Source organism: Zea mays, chromosome 7 (assembly GCF_902167145.1).
Source record: "Zea mays cultivar B73 chromosome 7, Zm-B73-REFERENCE-NAM-5.0, whole genome shotgun sequence".
NCBI lineage: Eukaryota > Viridiplantae > Streptophyta > Magnoliopsida > Poales > Poaceae > Zea > Zea mays.
In genome coordinates this window covers 54,960,489-54,977,800 of record NC_050102.1, presented here as the reverse complement: position 1 = coordinate 54,977,800, position 17,312 = coordinate 54,960,489, and positions in this window count along the sequence as shown.

Sequence of the window (17,312 nt, the reverse complement as noted above, 5' to 3'; positions counted from 1 at the left end):
TTCGACATGAGGGCCGCTGGTCAGAGCTGCTGTGTTTGGCCTGTTCTTTGACATGAGGGTACCCAAAAACTCAAGTTGCTCGTGGGTGTCAACTTTTTATTATATGCTGTTATGTTTGTGCAAACTCAACTGAAATGTGAAGTCAAGTGGTGATGCTGTGAACTGAGTTCAGTGTTGTCCACTTAGTTTGTATGCTCACTGGAATACTAGTTTTATTCATCTACGGAATATGGAATTGTGTGCTCATTCCTCTATTCTAGTATCTTTTGCAACTTCCAATAAAATTATTCTCTGCACATCTGTGACCAAACTGGTGGCATATAATAAAACATATGCCACGTCAGCGCTGACGTCAGCTGCCACGCCACTAGCCACATTAGCGCTGACGTCAGCTGCCACGTCACTAGCCACGTCAGCGCTGATGTCATACGCCATCGGGACCCTTCCAAACGGCTGTTAATGACCAAAACATAGCTCTATCTATGACGATACTGTACCATCACAGAAAGCAAACGACGTTAACGATGCCGTCAGCTTGCCCGGGCAGACGACAGATTATGACGGAAAAGTGCCTTCATCCATGACCAAACCTGATTGTCATAGAATGAATTCACTTCCATGACAACGCGTATTTCGTCATAGAATGGATACACATCGATGACGAAAATGGGCAGTCCGTCACAACACAACAAATGTGACGCGACCCCTATGACCAAATTGGAATCATCACAAATTCGTCACCAATCTTTATCTGTGACGATACCTGCATATTTCGTGACGCAATACGAACGTCATCGATGATAAGATCTCTACTAGTGCTTCCATCTCAATTTGAGAGTGGTGGTTTACCTATCTGGCTCTTGGACATACCCTCTTCTTTTCCACTTGCAGGTTTTGTCTTAACTTCATCCTTTATGGTACTTATATCTTTTTGTCTTATGCCTATTTACCTCCTCTACTACATCCTTGTTTGTTATTACCTTTAAAACCCTCGTGATATCTATGCCCTTGCCCTCCTGCTTAACTTGAACCTATCGTTTGAAGCCTCCTCTTTTCCATCCCTGTTCGAGGATAATGCCTCATCTACCTCATCATTGACTGCCCCCCTTCTTTGACACCTTGCAAGCTTTTCCTCAAATACACCCTTTGTCGTGTGTTTGTCTGTTATCACCTTAACCCTTGTCATCCCTCGATCTGTACATTGATGCTTATCATGTACCCATATTTTAAAGCTTCCTCTCCCATTTCAGTTCAAGAGTGTTGTCTTACCCCTCCCCGCTCTTGTTCGTCCCCTTTTTCCTCTATCGCATGGCAAGTCTTGTCTTAACTCGATCTTTTGATGTGCTTTTGCCTATTACCTCTTGTACCTTTGTAATCACTGGATCCTTCCATGATGCTTATCTTATGCATACCTTTTGAATTATCATCTTTCCCATCTCGATTTGAGACTAGTGTTTATCTACCCTACCCTTGGTTTCATTTTCTCCCTTGTAGATTATAGTCCTTGCTTTAACTCCATCCCTTATTGTGCACGTGTCCCTATCCTACACGTCCTGTTCTTCTCCTTGTCCCTCAACAACCATAGAGAGTAGTTATCCCCTTTTCAAGGAAGACCACCATTTAATTACAAGGAACGTATAGCAACGAGATGTTTGTTGTTGTGTGCTCATGATGTTTGTCTTTGTGTTATGACTGATTTGCTTCTTTGAAATGAGTGTTGATGTGTTGTGGCCCTTGGTCCGCAATGACATCAGTTTACTAGTTGAGTGCCATAGAGTTAGGTAGTTGGGTGCTCTCCCTTTTTTCTCTTTAATCCATCTATGCTTACCTTTTCTATTTGTACCCTTTCATCATGCACCTGTCCGGTTGGCATCCTCCAACCTCTCTTAATCAGTCAAGATCAGAGTTGGCAAAGTCTTCATCAAGTGGATATCAATGCTCTTGTTATGTAGGTTAGCCGCTAACCCCAATGAAAACAATGCAATCAACATCAACCAACAAGATCAGAGTGGCGCAGTGGAAGCATGGTGGGTCCTAACCCACAGGTCCAAGAGTTCCTCAAGAATTGCATCAATCGGTCTGAAGCATCGGAAGGTCAAAGCAACTTGTCCGCAAGTAAAGTTGGTAGTGTCAAAATTGAATCGAAGTGAACCAACCTTGTTTTTCTTGCTAGCTTCTTCTTCAATCTTGGGGGCGAGATTCTGTTAAGGGGGTTAGATTTGTAACACCCTGAATTTGGGGGTATAAAATTTCTTTCTTAATATCCACCAAATTCAGGTGTTATCCTCTCTTTTCCTTACTTTTATTTTCTTTTTTTTATAAAAAATGAAGTTCTTTTGTTATATATATATATATATATAAGTTTTTAGCTTAGTAAAATAAAATCCTGGAGAAGCTTTGATTGATGCATATTCATGTCGTTGCATAGTGTTTATGAGTGCAAAGTTTTTTTGAACTATATCGAAATATCTTGATCTTGTTTCCGGAAAACTTTCGGGAACCTTCGAAGCGTTTCTTCGAGTATTAAATATGAATTTCAGTTTTTCTAATATTAATGAAATACCTAAAATTTAGTATTTGCGAAAAGACCAAAATCTTGGAAACTCGATAATATATATAAATGTTCCTCTCGCCGAGCCCGTTCTAGATCTCGTGTCCTTTTCGCGGGATCATTAAAATGTCTTTCCCCACAAACGCCGTGCTGCTCATGTCTACCTTCGTCGTGTTCGCAACCGCCTCTCTTGCTCGGTCGCGACGCAATTGATGACAAATTCGGCAACCATCTCCTGTGCCAGCTCTTTTTATATAAATCCACCCCACCGTCGCATAACCTCTCGTCTTCCCCCAGATCCAAATCGCTCAGGAGCAGGCACCCCGGCGGTTATTAGGTACAGACAAGACCCTTCTTCCTCTCCCACCCTAACGGCGCCCATCCCTCCCTCTACGTCCCCTAGCCGCGGTCCCCTCGCCCCCTCATTCTCTCCTCTATGCTCGCAGCCGACCTCGGGCCCTGCTCGCAGCGCGCGGCCGTGCTGCAGCCATGGTAGCCATGGCCGAGCTTGCCCCGGTGAGGTCCTCTGCAGATCGAGGTCTGGCGTGACGCGCAGCCTGCTTGAGCTCGTCGTTCCCCTTCCCCAGCCGAGCCCGCCAGGTCGCGCGAGCCAAAGTCCCCGGCAACCCCTACGCGCGCCCGCTAGTCGGCACGGCGGCCAGCCAGCGTGGCGGCCAGACTGTGCGGTGGCCAACCAGCGCGGTGGCTAGCCAATGAGGCAGTGCGCCCATGCACCCAGGCGCGGCAGTCTCCAGGCGAGCCCGAGGTCGCGGCAAGGCAGGGCGCGGCCAAGTCTGGTGGCCCGGCTCGGCGTCGCGGCCAGCCCCTGCGGCTCCCTCATCCCTTGCAGCACCTTTACCGCGTGCCTCCCCTGGACCCACGGCCCCCTGTAGATCCTCGCGTCACCGCGCTCCGAGAAGCCATGTCTAGCGCAGCCTCTCGTCGCGCCATCACGTCGGAGCTTCTACGCACCCCTTCCTCTCTCTCCCCCTCGATGCACCATCCCTGCAGGTCCCCGCGTCACACCCCTGTGCGGTTCCTTTTTCCCTTGCCGAGCCGAGCCTGCCCCATGGCCGAATCCATGGTGGCTGCATGGCTGCCCCTATTCGTGCGTGTGTTCATGAGGAGAGAAAGGAGATGCTAGCCACACCTGATCCCACATCTATAGATTTTTTGTGGCTGCACCTCGTGTGGACCCTTTGTGTGGTAAGTGGTCGGCCGATAGGATCGCACCATGTCGTCGTTAATCCGCGATTAATAAATATCTGATTACTTTTAAGTTATAGACCTGATTTATTCCATTAAATTCGTGATAGATTCATATTAACGTAGTTTACGTGTTAATACTAATGTTTCATCATTAAACATTTTTTATATAATTAATTAAATGTTAGCTGAATTTATGTTGTTAAATTGTCTCTCTAATCAAATCTAATTAATAGCTTTTAGCTTGGCACTTATAAATGGATGCCGACAGGGTTTAATATGTTTTTTAGCTTGACATTTATTTAGTGATTCTCGTGTGTCGCACGCATCGTTCGCACGTGCGGATCGTGCGCATCGCCACACGTTGTCCGCACGCTAAGTCGTGTGTGTCCGCGCGTCGTCGCGTATTGTTCGCGCGCTATCGTGCTGTTTGCGCGTTGTCGCGCATGTTGTTTAGCATGTCATTCGCGCGCTGTTTGCACGTCGTCGCCATTCCTTCGCACGTTCATGCCGCGCGTCGGGTTTAGTTTCTCGCCTGTGTCCGCGCGTCGTTCACACGCTGTCGTGCTGTTTCACGCATCGTAAATTCGGCTCGCTTAGAATCTCTCATTTTAATTAAATTACTTATTTAACTGACAGTTGTTAGTATAGCAGATTAATCGAACTAAATGATAGATATAATTTATATTTGATAACGTCGAATTAAATACTATAATTAATACTTGTTTAGCGTAAATGCGCTAACCCCTCGACCGTAGCTCCGACTTTCGCGTTTCTTATCCTCGCATAACAGTAGAAGCGCTCTCTATTTTATATTGCTCATTTTTATGACATGTTATCTTGTATGGTGTAATGTTCTTATGCATGTATATGTTTGTTTGTCTGTGTCTGTTCGTATTCGCTGCGTGTCGCCAATAGATCGCGACCTGTTCCCGAGCTTCGAGGAATCGACAATCAAGCTTTGGCGACCAAGTGACCAAACTCTTCGAATTCTACAAAGTTGAAGACCCTGAGCATCCGTTTGGTGAAGACAAGTGTCCTCTGACCTATTATGTACTATTTACTTTATAATTCATCAACCCTCATACCATGATCAACCTAAGGATTGACTAGTATTCTGTTTTCCTGTCCTTGTTTACCCTTTGGGAATTGATTATTATGATTAGTTCTATGCTAGCGCTTTACTTTAATCAATGAACATGATGAGATACAATAATGATACTTTGATTTTATTCTGGATATGATGATATACTTGTGGCATTTAAGGGGACTCAAGCGGTTTCTCGAGTGCCTTTCTGTAAGGACTGGTTCGTTGAAGACCTCCAGGGAAAATAGTGCAACCATGAGGGTGGTACGGGACGCCCTTAGCTAATTAATTAGAGGAACTGAGGTGTAGTTCGCTTCGCCGTCGTGCCATCAATGGGGCTCGGTGTATGCGGCTCGCTCTGCTGAGGGTGGATTGCCCCTTGGGGAGGAGTGCGGTACATTTAGGAAACCTAACGGGCGGCTACAGCCTTAGGGAATCTTTGTAAAGGATTCGTAGTGAATCCCTAGCCATTCAACTCGGGAGTGAACAAGGGTCTTGCAAGCCTGGGATAGAGAGGGAATCACGGCTCGTGGGTAAAGTGTGCAACCTCTACAGAGTGTTATGAAACTGATATATCAGCCGTGCTCGCGGTTATGAGCGGCCAAGGGAGCTCCATTGATTAGAGACACATTGATCAGAGATGCTTTGTTCACAGATGATGATGAGGACAATGTTGGTTTTTATTATGGTTATGATTATGATTATGGTTTCTGGTATTCTTTCCGTTTGGAAAGAGTACTTTTGGGTTAACAACTTGGGTTTAATGCTAAAACCTGGCTCTCTAATAGTAATAATTACCTGACCAATAAAAAGCAACTGCTTTCAGCCTAACTCCACACAAAGCTAGTCCACCTGAGCCAAACGGGACATTTGCTGAGTACGTTGATGTGTACTCACCCTTGCTTGCACAAAACCCCAGGTTGCCTTTGGTGCAACCTGTGGCGGAACTGCCCGAATTATTCCAACTTAAGTGCCTAAGTCCTGCCTTAGAGGCTAGACCACACTTAAATAGGAATAACACGCCAATCCCTCGGATCTAGTTCGACGAGGCCACTAACAGGATCAAGTACCACGTACTCACTCGATGGGGAGGCAAAGAGCAAATACAATAAAGCATAAAACCATGCATTAAGGAGTATCAAATTATTACATCATCAGTGGAGTTTAAGCAAAAGAAGTACTCATTGTTCGGAATGCAGCGGAAAATAAACTAACGATAAATAAACGGAGGGATGGGGAAGCCTGTCCCATCACTCCTCATGCTCCTCCTCAGCCGAGATAGGGTCCCACTCGACTGTCTAGCCCGGTGGCAAGATGGACGGCCAAGTCACTCCAGCAACCATGTCCTCCAGAGAACCTGTAAAATTATGCCACAAGCAAGGCTGAGTATACTAATACTCAGCTAGACTTACCCGGTGTGAGGAGTCTACTCCTCTACCTCTAGACATGCAACTGTTTGGCTGAGGGGTTTGGTTGCCAAAAAGCACTAGCCGAGTCTATAAATCAAGTTTTAGCTTTGTCAAGTTTTAGTGTGACTCTCTTAAGACTAAATGTATACCTATCTAATCATACATGGTATCAAACATTTAGGAATCAACAACTTTTGCTAAGTCATCACATTTCCACTTGTTACTCAATGTAGCAGCATGGATCAAGCAGGCTCATTAGCTGCGAGAAGCAGACGATTCGAATCGAGTTTTTAAACCTTGCAAGGTAAACCTAAACACACGACGTGGCGAGGTACTCAGTCCCCACACATATCAACCGTCCCCATCGATTCCACGTCAGCAGATCAGGGCTCACCGCCTTGGCGTACAATGCCTCACTGACCCCGACTGCCGTCGTGCAGTGACCGCACTTGTACCCACCATAACCGGAATGGGAGACCACATCTCAGGTCGCGTGAGTGGCAAAGTCTACTGCCAGGTTCAATCAGGTACTAGGCTTACCGATTTACCATATTTCTCGGCATGTGTTTAGTACGTTCAAACGCTTGACACACGGTACCACACCTTAATCCTTATTCCAATTTCCGTCTCGTAGACAACGCATCCCCATGGACCATTGTCCACAGACTATCATCATTACGATATCAAAATGGATACAACCAATTCCTGACCTCGCACGAGTGCTAGAAAAATCACTCGACTTCTACCGAGATCCCTAATTAATAAAGCAGCTACTCGACCTAGCATACTAGTATCCATCACAAAAGGATTCCTGAGATCATTAAGTGCACATTCAATCCTACAATCATTAAGTGTAGTAAAATAGCATAATAAATAGGTTATGCATAAAACCGGGGCTTGCCTTCCAAAGTTGAGGCAGGAAGATCCTCTGGGGCAGGCTCTGGTGCTGGATCCGGGGCTACCTCCTGAGCAACTCCTTGCTCCGGCACGAGGACGTACTCTCCGTCGACGAGGTTGCAATCTATCGAATGCAATGAATAAGAGTATGTATGCTATGATTATGCAGGATTCAGTAATCATTGTGCTAAGTGAAGAAAAACTAAGTTAGTTAGTAACTTAGGGTTTCCTGGTCATACGTGGCTCTTAGTGGTTTATGCTTATCAATTTAGGTTTGGGTTTTGTCTAGGGATAAGCATAGTGGATTGAAATTTGAATTGCCCTTTAGATGTTTTAGTAGGCATTTAAGGGGGGGTGTTGCTGGTTTGGTTAGGGTAACATTAGTTTCCACCATTAATCCCCCTTTTTCCATTTCTATTTATGATTTTTGAGTGTGTTTGAACTACAACAGTGATTTAAGTTTTTCCAAAAATTCTATAAAAATTACAGTGGGTTACTATTGGTCACTGTAGCCTGTCCTATAAATTTGGGGTCCAGAATAATTAGAATAATCCTGGGACAAAATAACAAAAGTTGGGGCAAAGGGGGTCACTTTGCACTACAACTCTTATCTAGGGGTGGGTTCTATCATAAGGGTCATTTTTGCTGGTATCTAAAGGTAATAACATGCTTCTATGCCAAAAATCACAGAAGGTTATTTGGTGGTTATTTAGTTGTGATTTTCTAAAGTTTAATGTTAGAAAGGCACTTACTATTAACTTATTATTTGAAAAATGTCAAACAACAGAACTTATAATTTTTCTAGGTTTATAAATACAAAACATTTGTTATCCCAAGGTTTGGGGTGTTTTCTCCTCAGGGTTATTTTTCTAGGGTTTTTCTAAGTTTTCCTAAAATAAAAGGTATCTCATTTCTTTTGTACCAAACAAGGGTATAATAAGATTTTCTAGTGAACTATACTGAATAAGAAAGCTAACAAAAATGTGGGTGCTACCTGGTTCTTTATTTAAACCACCTTTTATATTTTTTTCAACTTTAAGCAAAAAAGTGATTTAAATGGCAAACTCTACCCTAATGGGGTGTACAGAGGGGTTTATTATTTTTAAACAGGTTAGGAAGTGATTAAGTACTTCTCTAAATTTTCTTAACCCCAGTCTAATAGTGTAGCTATTTTTCCTTATTTCTTTTAGCTTTTGACCAGTTAATCATTTTAATCAAAACTTTAAAGTTTTCTGTAACACTTCGGGGTTTTATGTTTTGCCTAAGTAGTTTACATTATTTTGGATCTGGCAAAATTGGTTTGACTCGATTTGGGTAAACCAAACTGAAGTTTTGAATTTTTCTAGTTCTGTTTGGATTTAAATCAGAATATTTAAAAAGGTTTCCTAGAAAACCCATTTGCACCGAAGACCCTAGGTTCTTCCTAAACTAATGCTTTCAGTTATACCCCTGCGCTACTATTCCCCTAAGTCGCTGACAGCGCACAAAACCCCCTAGCCTTTTCTTCTTCTCCCCCGAGGTCCCTCCCCTTATGAAAACAGTAACCGCGGAAAGGAATAGGGCGGCGCGGCTTACCGGCGGCGAGAGAGGTCCGGCGAGGGGCGGGGTTGGCTTTGGGAGGTCCTGGCGGTCACAGTGAGGTACGACTTGACGACAGGAGTGGCCGGAATCGACCGGTCCACGCGCGCAGGCGGGTGAACTCGTCAGCGGCAAGAGCTCCGGCCTAACCACGGTGATCTAGTTCAATTAAACGGCACGATGAGCTCCACGGGATGACGTAGAGGCTATGTGTGCAGTGAATCGGAAAATGGCGCAGAGACTCATCCGGTCCACGTGCACTGGCGGGGTTCCGAACTCCGGCGAGCACGATTGCGCCTTTCCGGTGGCGGGGGTCCTTGGTTCAAGCTCTGGCTAGCTTCACGGCCTCCTAGGGAAGCTACCTAGGGGCTTGGATCGAGCGGAGGAGGGCGGGAAACGGTTCGGCCACAGTGGTTGTCCTCGGGCGGCTCTGGTGGGTCGCGGAGAGGTCGCCCGAGCTATGGGCCAGCTCCGGGGAGTTTGGCGCGGGACAGAGGATGCAACGGGGAAGATAGCCGGGCACTGGGGCGGGCTTTATAGCCGTGGCGCGGGCGTGGTCACGGGCGGCCGCGGGCGCGCGGGGGTTCGCGCACGGGCGTGCTCTGAGAGCGCCCCCGAGTTTCAGCCCGCGTCGAACACGTGTGTGTTTGCTTCTGCCATGGTTCAACGGCCGATTGGAGCACCTTAGCATGCAGATCTTGGCAAAACCACTGTGTACGGTCTCTTTCCTGCACCATATCCTACCTTTTTGATATGAGTCCCAAGCCAAGATACAGTCGGGGTAGGGAGATATAGGGGTGAGAAGTTGCCTCTGTCCTAGTTGTCCAAACCGTGACAAAAGCTATGCCAAGTCGTGTCAAACGACTTAGGGTGGGATTCAACTTTCTCCAGGGTATTCTAGAGGTATTTTGGCGCCACTTTGTCAATTGGGTCAAATGGTTTTGAAGTTTGAATGAGGGTGAACATGTTTGATCTTTGGCCAAGGGTTGGTTTTGGACTTAGAAAAATTTTGATTTTTCTTTTGTGCTCAACCCTTTGGTGAACCTTTTGGGGTTTTTCTGAAACCTTTTGGGGTTACTTTCTTACTATTATTTGTAGGGTATTAAGTGCACTACATCTTTTATAATTGGCCCAAGACATGATCAAGTGGTTTTCATAGCTTTTTGGGTCATACTTACTTATAGTACTCCAATTGTCCACAGGGGGTGCATTAGGGTTTTGGGCAATTTCTCCCCCTTCTATGTGCATGGTAAGCCAAGGTATGACATCTAAGATAGGTTGCACTTATTTAGGATCTTGATTTCCAAGTTTGGATTCCTTTACTCAAGTTAAGTCACATGTGATGATGGGCTTACTTGTGTAGTCTTAAGTGAAAACCCTAAGTAACACCTGAGGTGTTACAACCCTCCCCCCTTAAAGGAATCTCGTCCCGAGATTTAGGTAGAGTCCTTTGGAGGGGTGCCATGAAGGTGTGCTGGTGTGTTGCTCCTTCCTTTATCCATGTTTCTCTAGTTAACTGCTCTTCGAATGTCATTCTCTTTGCGACTTCAGAAGGAAGTCCTTTTGGAGTCATTTTCAAAGCTTACGATACCTTTAACATCTATGTTTTTCTTATATTTAGATTCAAAGGGCAGGTGGGGGTGGGGTTTTAGATTACGTACCGACTCCTTTGGGCAGAAAGTCGGGGAAGCGAGAGCGTAGAAAATCCTCAGTCTCCTAGGTAGCTTCTTCTACTGAATGGTGACTCCACTGAACCTTATACATTCTGATCGACCTTGCCCGCGTTGATCTCTCTTTTTGATCCAATACCTTGACGGGGTGCTCTTGGTAAGACAAGTCTGGTTCTGTCTCAATTTCTGGTTCAGGTAGTACTTCAGTGGGTAAGCGGACACATTTCCGTAGCTGAGATACATGTAACACATCATGAACAGCTGTCATGTGGGGTGGCAACTTCAATTGATATGCTACAGGTCCACAAGTTTCCTTGATCTCATAGGGTCCAATGTAGCGAGGAGCTAACTTGCCCTTGATTCCAAATCTCTGGACACCTTTGGTAGGTGACACCTTAAGATAAACATGATCTCCCACTCCAAACTGTAGAGGCTTCCTTCTCTTGTCATGATAACTCTTTTGCCTTGCCTGGGCAGCTTCTAGGTTATTCTTAATAACTCTAACCTTTTCCTCTGCTTCAAGTACCAAGTCTGGTCCAAATATTTCCCTCTGTCCTGCTTGAGACCAATTCAGCGGGGTCCTACACCTTCTCCCATACAAGGCTTCAAAAGGTGCCATCTTCAAACTGGACTGGTAGTTGTTATTATAAGAGAACTCTGCCAATGAAAGACACTTGTCCCAATCCTTTCCATAGTGTAGTACACATGCCCTCAACATGTCTTCCAAAATCTGATTCACCCTTTCTATCTGACCATCTGTTTGAGGATGGTATGCTGAGCTTCTTATCACATGGGTCCCAAGTGACTCCTGCAATTGCTCCCAGAATCGTGCCACGAACGGTGCTCCTCTGTCAGATACTATAGTCCTTGGTATTCCATGCAAGCGAATTATCTGGTCAACGTAAATTTCAGCATACTTTTCCGTCCTATGGGTGGTGTGTACCGGCAAGAAATGAGCTGTCTTGGTCAATCTGTCCACAATGACCCAAATGGAATCATGGTGCCGGGAGGTATTGGGCAATCCCACGATAAAATCCATGCAAATATCCTCCCAATTCCAAGATGGTATGGGAAGGGGTTGCAAAGTGCCTGCTACCTTCAAATGACTGGCCTTGACTCTCTAGCAGGTGTCACATTCGGATATATACTAGGCAATTTCCCTCTTCATTCTGGTCCACCAGTATAAGGATCTGAGATCATGATACATCTTGTTACTACCGGGGTGCATGGAGAATTTTGAAAGGTGAGCTTCATCCAATATCTTCTTTCTGAGCTCAGGGTTCTTGGGAACAACCAATCGGTCTCCAAACCATAGGATTCCTTTGTTGTCCTGACGGAAGCATTTGTATTTGTCCACCTTTTGTTTGATCATTTCCTTAATGACTTGAACACCCTTGTCACCAATCTGTGCCATGACTATTTGCTCATGTAAGGTGGGCTCCACTGAAATATAACTTAAAGCACTGAAGGAAACGACTTCTATTTTCAACTTGCACAACTCATCACATAAGGTGGTGACTCTTGCATCCATATTCATACAATTGCACTGGGCTTTCCTACTTAAAGCATCTGCTACAACATTGGCCTTGCCAGGATGGTAATGCACCTCCAAATCATAGTCCTTGATTATCTCTAACCATCTTCTTTGCCTCATATTATGATCAGCCTGGGTGAAGATATATTTGAGACTCTTATGATCAGTGTAAATGTTACAGTGAGCTCCCATCAAGTAATGTCCCATATCTTGAGAGCATGAACCACAGCTGCTAACTCCAGATCATGTGTGGGGTAGTTCTGCTCATGGGGTCTGAGTGCTCGGGAGGCATAAGCAATGACTATGTTGTCTTGCATCAAGACACATCCCAATCCAGTACCGCAAGCATCGCAATAAACCTCAAAGGGCTTGGTGTTGTCAGGCTGAGCTAGCACTGGTGCTGTTGTCAAATGTTGCCTTAGTGTATGAAAGGCATCCTCACACTTCTGGCTCCAATCATACTTGACTCCCTTCTTCAACAATTCAGTCATTGGCTTGGCAATTCTGGAGAAATCCAGAATGAATCGTCGATAATACCCTGCCAATCCCAGAAAACTCCAAATCTGTCTCACTGTGGTAGGAGGTTTCCAATCCATTACTTCTTGTACCTTCTCAGGATCAACTGATATCCCATCCTGAGAAATTGTGTGACCCAAAAATTTAATTTCCCTCAGCCAGAAATCACATTTAGACAACTTAGCATATAAACGATGATCCCACATTCGCTGAAGCACGATGTGTAGATGCTCAATATGCTCGTCTTCACTCTTGGAATAGACTAGAATATCATCGATGAAAACCACCACAAATTTGTCCAGCTCTGGCATGAATACTGAGTTCATCAGATACATGAAATAAGCCGGGGCATTGGTTAGCCCAAAAGACATCACCAAAAACTCATAGAGCCCATATCTGGTAGAGAAAGCCGTCTTCAGAATATCACTAGCACAGATCATGATTTGATGGTAGCCCGAGAAAAGGTCTATCTTGGAGAACACTTTGGCTCCCACCAACTGATCAAACAAAACATCAATGCGGGGTAGTGGGTATCTGTTCTTAATGGTTACCGCATTGAGAGGGCGATAATCGACACACATTCTCAGACTTTCATCCTTCTTCTTTACAAACAAGGCTCGGCATCCCCATGGTGAAGTACTCGGGCGAATAAACCCCTTGTCCAACAACTCTTGCAGTTGCTTTTTCAATTCTGCCAATTCTGCTGGAGGCATCCTATAAGGCCTCTTGGATATAGGAGCAGTTCCGGGTTGCAATTCAATTGCGAACTCTACGTCTCTATCAGGTGGCATCCCTGGCAATTCATCCAGAAAAACATCTGGGTAGTCACAGACTACGGGGATCTTCTCAACAGGTGACTCTATCATGGTGAAGGCACAGGAACGGGTACATCCCTGGTCGGGTAGGTACAAGGTGATCTCGCCATCCAGTGTGGAGTGGATTTCTATGGCTCTGGCTGCGACATCAATCACCGCATGGTGTCGCGATAACCAATCAGTCCCCAGGATGATATCCACACTATCCAATCCCATTATCAAGAGAGTGGTTTTAAATATGAAACTACCCAACTTTATTGGTACGTGTCTATTGATCTGATAGGTGGCAACCCTGCCTCCGGGTGTAGAAATTGTGATACCCCCATTGGTGTGGTGAAAAGGTAACTGGCACTTGGCACTAAATTTGGTACTGATAAAACTGTGTGATGCACCAGAATCAAAAAGAATAATTGCGGGAAAATTCAAAACTGAAAAGATACCAGTCAAGACGGGTGCTCCCTCTGGAATATCAGCCATGGTGGTGAAGTTCAGCCTGCCTTGCCTTACTTGCACCATCTGCCTCTTTCCTTGGTTCTGGTTGGCATTCTGTCCCTGCCTCTGCTGGTTTCTGGGGCAATTCTTGGCATAATGTCCGGTGTTACCACAAGTGAAACACCTGTTGTCATTGGCCTGACGATACTGCTGCTGCTGCTGATTGTTCCTCTACACTGGGGGCTGAGAGCGGTTGGGTGCCTACTGCTGTTGTTGGGGTCGGATCACCCAACGTCCTTGCTGCTGCTGGGGTCCCCTATTCTGAGTGTCAGACACGATCCTGAAGCGCTGTGGCTGAGCTGAAGGTCCTGCCACAGGGGTCTTCCTCTTCTTTTCGGCTTGACGAGTTGTGATACAGTCCTCCTGAGAAATGGCCATGTTGACTAACTCATTATAGCTGTTGGCCCTGACTGTGTTGAGACGGTCACAGAGCTTAGTGCTGAGCCCTCTCCTGAACCTGTCTCTCTTCTTCTCATCAGTGTCTGCATGATATCCGACATACTGGCACAGGTCATTGAAGGCCTGAGCATACTGCAACACTATTCGGTTCCCCTGAGTGAGTGCCAGAAACTCATTGAGCTTGCGGTCCATAATGCCTGCTGGTATATGATGCCCCCTGAAAGGTGCCTTGAACTCTCTCCATTCCACCTCATGGTCAACTGGCTGCATAGCAAGAAAGTAGTCCCACCATGTCCGCGCGGGTCCACGAAGCTGCTGGGTGGCGAACCTGACCTTAGTCACCTCTGAACAAACTCCATGGAGTAGCGGGAATTTGGATTCCACTACTCTCAACCATACATCAGCATCAAGTGGGTCCTCTGCCCTGGTGAACAACGGTGGATGGGTACTGAGGAACTCCTGATAAGTCGCTGCTATGGGGTGACGCTGATGATCACCACCACCATAATGCTGAGGTGGCGGCTGACGCTGCGCCAACTGTCGCAGAATCTGGTTCTGCTGAGCCATCAACTCTTGCAGAGTAGGAGGCGGTGGCGGTGGTGGAGGAACGCGCTCATTCTGACCACGACGCGCTCTTCCTGCCATCTAAAAAATCATGTATATTCTCAATATCACATTTCTGAGGTTCAAGGTTCAATCGTGGTGAAAGAGTCAAAAGGGTAAAACCAATATATTCTTGCATAATTATAAAAGATTCCACATGGCATAAACTTTTCTTCTTAAATTAAAACTGGCATCATTTATCATCCATGCTTCCAAAAGAGTTTGTCATGATTACATCAGTAACTGAAAAGACTCAACTCTATCTAGCCTAGTACCCCAAGGGTGCAAAAGCTAAGCTAGCTTCGAGGAGTTCTACCGCCACAGACTTCTAACTCTATCTCGACGACCTAATGAGCAAACGAGGCAACGCTCGACTCGGGGGAAGGTGGTCTCCCTGAGCCAGTAGTGTCCAAGCCGGAGGCAGGCTCCTCTCCTCCCTCGATGTCGACATCCTCGTTGGCCTCCATGTCCTGGATTCTCCTGGTGGTGCATATCCAGGTGCTGGTTAGCCTCCGCAAGCTGCTGTTGAGTGTTGATTAGCTGATCCTCGAGAACCTCGATGGTGTTCTCCCTAGTTCCCACTAGCTCCTCAAGCTCTTGGATTTCATTTGACAATTGTTCCACTTGTAAGTCTTTTTCCACCATTGTTGGGGACTTGTTCTCAAATGCTTCGAGTTAAGAACAAGGCAACATAAAAAGTGTTAAATATTAAAGTCCTTCGTCCTTCAAGACATTATGTCCCTTCGGATATAATGAATTGCGGACGAAGGTTATGAAGGAAAAAGCCTTCGTAAGCACAATAGATGATAAGGAAGAATTCATATATGAAATACGAAGAATAATATAGATATTATCATCAACTTATTTTTATTTTTCATTATCATATCCAGAATAACAAATTATAAATGTACCTTCGGTTTGACGGAAAGTAAAGGTACAGGCGTGATGCAAAAAGCGAATGCCAAGTCAGCGTGAACATTACGGGAGTACTGTTCATCTATTTATAGGCAAGGGACGCATCCCATGTAGAATTACATTCATGCCCTTTACATTTATCAATAACTCTATAGTAATTCTTCGGGGTCTAATTTGCCTTTTCATCTTTAAGTCGGTTCCCCTTCTCTGCTATCATGCCGAAGCTTTTCTGCGCACAACTTCGTGATCACCTTATCCTTCGTCATAATCGCCTTTCGTCTCACTCAGGCTCCGTCCTGACCATACTCTTGTATACTCATGACCCGATTCCGAAGATACCTGTTCACATATTTCACTCGGAAAACATTGTCAAATCATGTTTTTGAGGACCTTCGGAAGCTGAAGGCCCCCAACAGTAGCCCCTCGCAATATTAATTTACTAGAATGATAAATTCATATTGCGACATGGATGAAGGCCTTAACCCGAAGGTCCAAAAAAACACCTTCCCTTTGCTAGAATAGCAACAGTCATTGACAAGCGGGACCCCCCAGTTTTCAACGCACTAGGTGTATAAATAAGAGCTCACCACGAGTTTATTTGGCACGCTCTCTTGCCATTTGCTCTTGCTCACTCGACTTTTAGCCTGTGCGCAGCAACACTTGCTTGGCTTTTTAAATTTTTAAGCTTCGGATTCGAGAGCACTTTCTCAGCATTTGCGAAGATGTCTGAGGATAAGAAAGCTGTTGCTGAATCGAAGCTGAGCCTTTCTGAGGAGATGCATCTCAGCTTTCTTCAATCAATAGCAAAGACTAATATAGAGAAGATTACTAGGGAGATTTTGGAGGGTTTATCTGAAGACACTGGTGATAGTGACAGTTATGATGTGGATAGTGGTGGTGAAGATTCCGAAGATCGACCTTGGCGGTGGCGGTAGTGGTTTTTGGTAAATCAAGTATTAAACAAAGCCACCTTGTCAATTTGAGGGGTAGATATTTTCGGGACTTGTCTATTGTGAGGGCTGACGAAGGAGAAAAAACCTGCCCGACTCCCGAGGAGAATGAAGTTGTGATATTCTGAATCTTCTTAAAGGCTGGACTGGGATTTCCCTTGAGCAGTTTTGTCATGGAAGTACTGAAGATATTTGAAATCTGCCTTCATCAACTTTCTCCCGAAGCAATCATAAGGATGGGCATCTTCGTCTGGGCCGTGAAGAGCCAAGGTTTAGAACCAAATGCAAAAAGTTTCTGCAATATACATGAGTTATTGTATGAGACAAAACCCTGGGGTAAAGAGCAGTATCACAACAATTTTGGCTGCTACAGCTTTGGTGCCCGGTCTGGGTCAAGCTGTCCCGTGCCAACCTTTCGAAAGAGGTGGCCCAACGACTGGATGATAGAATGGTTTTATGTGAAGATTGATTTAAAATCTTGAGAAGATGTTAAAGATATGCGTCCTATCTTGAAACGCTTCGGCCTCCGGAGGCCGAAGGTGGAAATGGATGAAGCAGCCGAAGAATGCCAGAGAGCCTTCGGCGTGGTTTGCTCTTTTATTGGGACGAGGGATTTGATCCAAGAACACATTGCCTTCAGAGTATGGCCACTTGCAGAAAAGTGGGAAATGCCGAAGGAAACCGTCAGGG